This window comes from Haliotis rubra, unplaced genomic scaffold (assembly GCF_003918875.1).
Source record: "Haliotis rubra isolate DU_JTF1 unplaced genomic scaffold, ASM391887v1 Scf24, whole genome shotgun sequence".
Classification (NCBI taxonomy): Eukaryota; Metazoa; Mollusca; class Gastropoda; order Lepetellida; family Haliotidae; genus Haliotis; species Haliotis rubra.
The window spans coordinates 124,410-130,409 of record NW_025766447.1 but is presented as its reverse complement, the minus strand read 5'-3'; positions in this window follow the sequence as shown (position 1 = coordinate 130,409).

The window sequence follows — 6,000 nt, the reverse complement described above, 5'->3', positions numbered from 1 at the left end:
ACCCAGAAACCGATTTAGCCGTTGAAAACAGCTCATAAAATTACAAATCACTTCTAGACGTGATCGAGAAACTGCAGCCGACATTACGCCGTCTCCATGGCATGCAGCGTGGCGGGAGATGTGTGCGTATCAATATGTGCGTGCTGATGGCCATGTATTGTTTGACACGCATGACGGTCCAGGGATCATCGTTATGTATGGTGACAGTAACTTCAGATTCCAGACACCGTCAAGTTCTGCGAGTGGCTCAAGTGAGCGGGTTTGTCCCTGACTGGACAAGTCTGGTTTCCCTGCATGGTAGACTGCAACTAGTATCTGAAATGAACATATTTTACAGAAAAGAAAGCTCAAAGTGAAAAAAATAAAATATGTCGAAATGTAGATTTCTAGACTTGCCTGGGATTTCTTTCATATATTTACTTCAGGGTCTGTATAACAGACTAGCTGCATGGGAACTGATGAACGGAACCTCAAAGGGTCGACTCACTCACACATGTGAAAAGGTGTAAAAAAGATGGTGTAGGGTGAGAGAATATTGTATAATAGTTGATGTATGGGAAGAGAATAGTGTACAATAGTTGATGCAGGGGAAGAGAATAGTGTATAATAGTTGATGTAAGGGAAGAGAATAGTGTATAATAGTTCATGCAGGGGAAGAGAATAGTGTATAATAGTTGTTGTAGGGGAGAGAATAGTGTATAATAGTTGATGTAGGGGAAGAGAATAGTGTATAATAGTTGATGTAGGGAAGAGAATAGTGTATAATAGTTGTTGTAGGGGAGAGAATAGTGTATAATAGTTGATGTAAGGGAAGAGAATAGTGTATAATAGTTGATGCAGGGGAAGAGAATAGTGTATAATAGTTGTTGTAGGGGAGAGAATAGTGTATAATAGTTGATGTAGGGGAAGAGAATAGTGTATAATAGTTGATGCAGGGGAAGAGAATAGTGTAATAAATGTAGGGGAAGAGAATAGTGTATAATAGTTGGCAAGGAAGAAGAGAATAGTGTATAATAGTTGTTGTAGGGAAGAGAATAGTGTATAATAGTTGATGTAGGGGAAGAGAATAGTGTATAATAGTTGTTGTAGAGAATAGTGTATAATAGTTGATGTAAGGGAAGAGAATAGTGTATAATAGTTGGGGAAGAGAATGTAGTTGAGGGAAGAGAATAGTGTATAATAGTTGATGTAGGGGAAGAGAATAGTGTATAATAGTTCATGCAGGGGAAGAGAATAGTGTATAATAGTTGATGTAAGGGAAGAGAATAGTGTATAATATGTAGTTGAATGTGTATAATAGTTGATGTATAGAAGAGAATAGTGTATAGTTGATGTAAGGGAAAGAGAATAGTGTATAATAGTTGATGTAAGGGAAAGAGAATAGTGTGTATAATTGTTCATGCAGGGGAGAGAATAGTGCATAATAGTTGATGTAGGGGAAGAGAATAGTGTATAATAGTTCATGCAGGGAGAATAGATAGTGTATAATAGTTGATGCAGGGGAAGAGAATAGTGCATAGTGATATAAGGGGAGTTGATGCATAATAAGTTCATGTAAAGAGAATAGTGCATAATAGTTGATGTAATAGGGAAGGAGAATAGTGTATAATAGTTGATGTAAGGGAAGAGAATAGTGTATAATAGTTGATGTATGGGAAGAGAATAGTGTATAATAGTTGAGAATAGTGTACAATAGCTGATGCAGGGAAGAAATAGTGTATAATAGTTGAGGGAAGAGAATAGTGTATACTAGTTGTTGTAAAGAGAGAATAGTGTATAATAGTTGATGTAGGGGAAGAGAATAGTGTATAATAGTTGTTGTAGGGAGAGAATAGTGTATAATAGTTGTAGGGGGAGAGAATAGTGTATAATAGTTGATGTAAGGGGAAGAGAATAGTGTATAATAGTTCATGCAGGGAGAATAGTGTATAAGTGTTGATGTATAGAGTAATGAAGAGAATAGTGTATAATAGTTGATGCATGGGAAGAGAAGAATAGTGTATAATAGTTGATTGTACAGGGGAAGAGAATAAGTAGTGAGATAATAGTTGATGTATGGGAAGAGAATGGTGTATAATAGTTGATGGGGGGAAGAGAATAGTGTATAATAGTTGATGTAAGAGAATAGGTATATAGTTGTTGTAGAGAAATAGTGTATAATAGTTGATGTAGGGGAAGAGAATAGTGTATAATAGTTGATGTAGGGGAAGAGAATAGTGTATAATAGTTGATGTAAGGGAAGAGAATAGTGTATAATAGTTGATGTAGGGGAAGAGAATAGTGTATAATAGTTCATTCAGGGGAAGAGAATAGTGTATAATAGTTGTATGTGGAGAGAAAAGTGTATAATAGTTGATGTAAGGGAAGAGAATAGTGTATAATAGTTCATGCAGGGGAAGCGAATAGTGCATAATAGTTCATACAGGGGAAGAGAATAGTGCATAATAGTTCATGCAGGGGAAGAGAATAGTGTTTAATAGTTCATGCAGGGGAAGAGAATAGTGTATAATAGTTGTTGTATGGGAAGAGAATAGTGTACAGTAGTTAATGTATGGTAAGAGAATAGTGTATAATAGTTGATGTATGGGAAGAGAATAGTGTATAATAGTTGATGTAAGGGAAGAGAATAGTGTATAATAGTTGTTGTAGGGGAAGAGAATAGTGTATAATAGTTCATGCAGGGGAAGAGAATAGTGTATAATAGTTGATGTAAGGGAAGAGAATAGTGTACAATAGTTGTTGTATGGGAAGAGAATAGTGTATAATAGTTGATGTAAGGGAAGAGAATAGTGTATAATAGTTGATGTAAGGGAAGAGAATACTGTATAATAGTTGATGTAAGGGAAGAGAATAGTGTACAATAGTTGTTGTAAGGGAAGAGAATACTGTATAATAGTTGATGTATGGGAAGAGAATAGTGTACAATAGTTGATGTATGGGAAGAGAATGGTGTATAATAGTTGTTGTAGGGGGAGAGAATAGTGTATAATAGTTGTTGTAGGTGGAGAATAGTGTATAATTGATGTAAGGGAAGGGAATAGTGCATAATAGTTCATTCAGGGGAAGAGAATAGTGTATAATAGTTGTAGGGGGAGAGAAAAGTGTATAATAGTTGATGTAAGGGAAGAGAATAGTGTATAATAGTTCATGCAGGGGAAGCGAATAGTGCATAATAGTTCATACAGGGGAAGAGAATAGTGCATAATAGTTCATGCAGGGGAAGAGAATAGTGTTTAATAGTTGATGCAGGGCAAGAGAATAGTGTACAATAGTTGATGTATGGTAAGAGAATAGTGTATAATAGTTGGTGTATGGTAAGAGAATAGTTTATAATAGTTGTATAATAAGCATAGAAAAGTGATATAGTTGATAAGAGAATAGTGTAAAATAGTTGATGTATGGTAAGAGAATAGTGTAAAAGTTAGTGTGAGGGAAGAGGTGCATAATAGTTCATGAAGAATAGTGTAAAATAGTTGATGTAAGGGAAGAAAATAGTGCATAGATAGTTCATGCAGGGGAAGAGAATAGTGTATAATAGTTGATGTAAGGGAAGAGAATAGTGTATAATAGTTGATGTATGGGAAGAGAATAGTGTACAATAGTTGATGTATGGGAAGAGAATGGTGTATAATAGTTGTTGTAGGGGGAGAGAATAGTGTATAATAGTTGTTGTAGGTGGAGAGAATAGTGTATAATAGTTGATGTAAGGGAAGGGAATAGTGCATAATAGTTCATTCAGGGGAAGAGAATAGTGTATAATAGTTGTAGGGGGAGAGAAAAGTGTATAATAGTTGATGTAAGGGAAGAGAATGGTGCATAATAGTTTATGCAGGGGAAGCGAATAGTGCATAATAGTTCATACAGGGGAAGAGAATAGTGCATAATAGTTCATGCAGGGGAAGCGAATAGTGCATAATAGTTCATACAGGGGAAGAGAATAGTGCATAATTGTTCATGCAGGGGAAGAGAATAGTGTTTAATAGTTGATGCAGGGGAAGAGAATAGTGTACAATAGTTGATGTATGGTAAGAGAATAGTGTATAATAGTTGGTGTATGGGAAGAGAATAGTGTATAATGGTTGATATACGTAGTGCATATACGATAAGAGAACAGTGTATAATAGTTGATGTATGGGAAGAGAATAGTGTAAAATAGTTGATGTATGGTAAGAGAATAGTGTAAAATAGTTGGTGTAAGGGAAGAAAATAGTGCATAATAGTTCATGCAGGGGAAGAGAATAGTGTAAAATAGTTGGTGTAAGGGAAGAGAATAGTGCATAATAGTTCATGCAGGGGAAGAGAATAGTGTATAATAGTTGATGTAAGGGAAGAGAATAGTGTACAATAGTTGAGGTATGGTAAGAGAATAGTGCATAATAGTTGATGTAAGGGAAGAAAATAGTGTATAATAGTTGTTGTAGGGAGAGAGAATAGTGTATAATAGTTGATGTAAGGGAAGAGAATAGTGCACAATGGTTCATGCAGGAAAGAAATAGTGTATAATAGTTGATGTAAGGGAAGAGAATAGTGCATAATAGTTCATGCAGTTCATGCAGGGGAAGAGAATAATGTATAATAGTTGTTGTAGGGGAAGAGAATAGTGTATAATAGTTGATGTACGGTAAGAGAATAGTGTCAAATAGTTGTTGTAGGGGGAGAGAATAGTGTATAATGGTTGATGTAAGGGAAGAGAATAGTGCTAAATAGTTGTTGTAGGGGGAGAGAATAGTGCATAATAGTTGTTGTAAGGGAAAAGAAGTTGACTATCCATAGAACATGATTTTCCTTCATCTTACAACTTCTAAAATGCCTCTAAAAGAAGGGAAGAGAATAGTATACAATAGATGGTGTATGGCAAGAGGAAAGTGTGCAATAGTTCATGTAAAGTTGGACAAACGGTTTGTTTCCGCAGCTTGAGACAATGAGTCTTGCGTCAGCCGGTGTTTGTAATGCGATCCGAGGCCAAGTGAGAGCGTTAGATAAGATGCTAATCACATCCTTTGTAACTTAACATGCTGTGACTATCAATTATCATTGAAACCTATTCTTTTGTCTATCGGAAAGAGATCAAATACGTTCACAATTGGGCGGAACGACCGGTGTAACTCGAACTGGACGATCGCGTTCGCGACAGGTGCGACCGTAGCATCGCCTTCGACATGTCCGGTTTTACAATCACCCAATGGATTAGCCCAGAGACCACATTCCGATATGCTTAGACACACAGTGTTGACAGACGACACCATGAGATACGTTCAGCAGAAAGGAACGACTTCATCATGTTTATATGACAACCGCGATAGATCCACAACATATAGGAGGGGACCATGTCGGCGAAGACGATAAACTTGGCTGTGCAGAGTCGCGTCCCTAGAGCTTTTCAGAAACCAATGATCGAGTGTCAGATTCGCGTAATGTTGCTAGTTTTGTCTGCACTGGAACGTCTGAAACTGCTTCGTAAAGTGCTTCAGCATCACGCTTCAACTGACATGCATTTCTTGTACAGTAACTGTAATGCTGTTGAAATGTTGTAAACAAACCCACCCACTCACTTACAGCATAAGCCAGGGGTGAAATTCCACCAGTCCCTGAACTATATTGTTTCCCCTCTCTGCATAGCCCTTTCTGAATAGTATAGCCCTAAATGAAGCAAGTCCAGATTTTCGTCAGGTTCCGGAACTCCCACCTCACCAGGGCTACTTTTCAATAAACATGGAGTTATTAAATTATTTTGTTTCTGTGAACTAGATATTTCTAGAGACTGAGCGTTAGTCTAAGGGGTGACTGTCATGAAAGGTTGCATCAAGATTTCTTTCAGAATATAAAGAATTACATGCAAGGTGGCGTACACTAACACTTAGTCCCTGAATATATATAATTTTGATAGCAACAAATAAATCCATTTAAATTGAAAAGGAGCCCCAGTGAGTTGGGGTATGAACCTGGTGAGACCTAGACTTGCTTCATTTAGGCATTTAGCAGTGCAGAGAGGCTAGACAT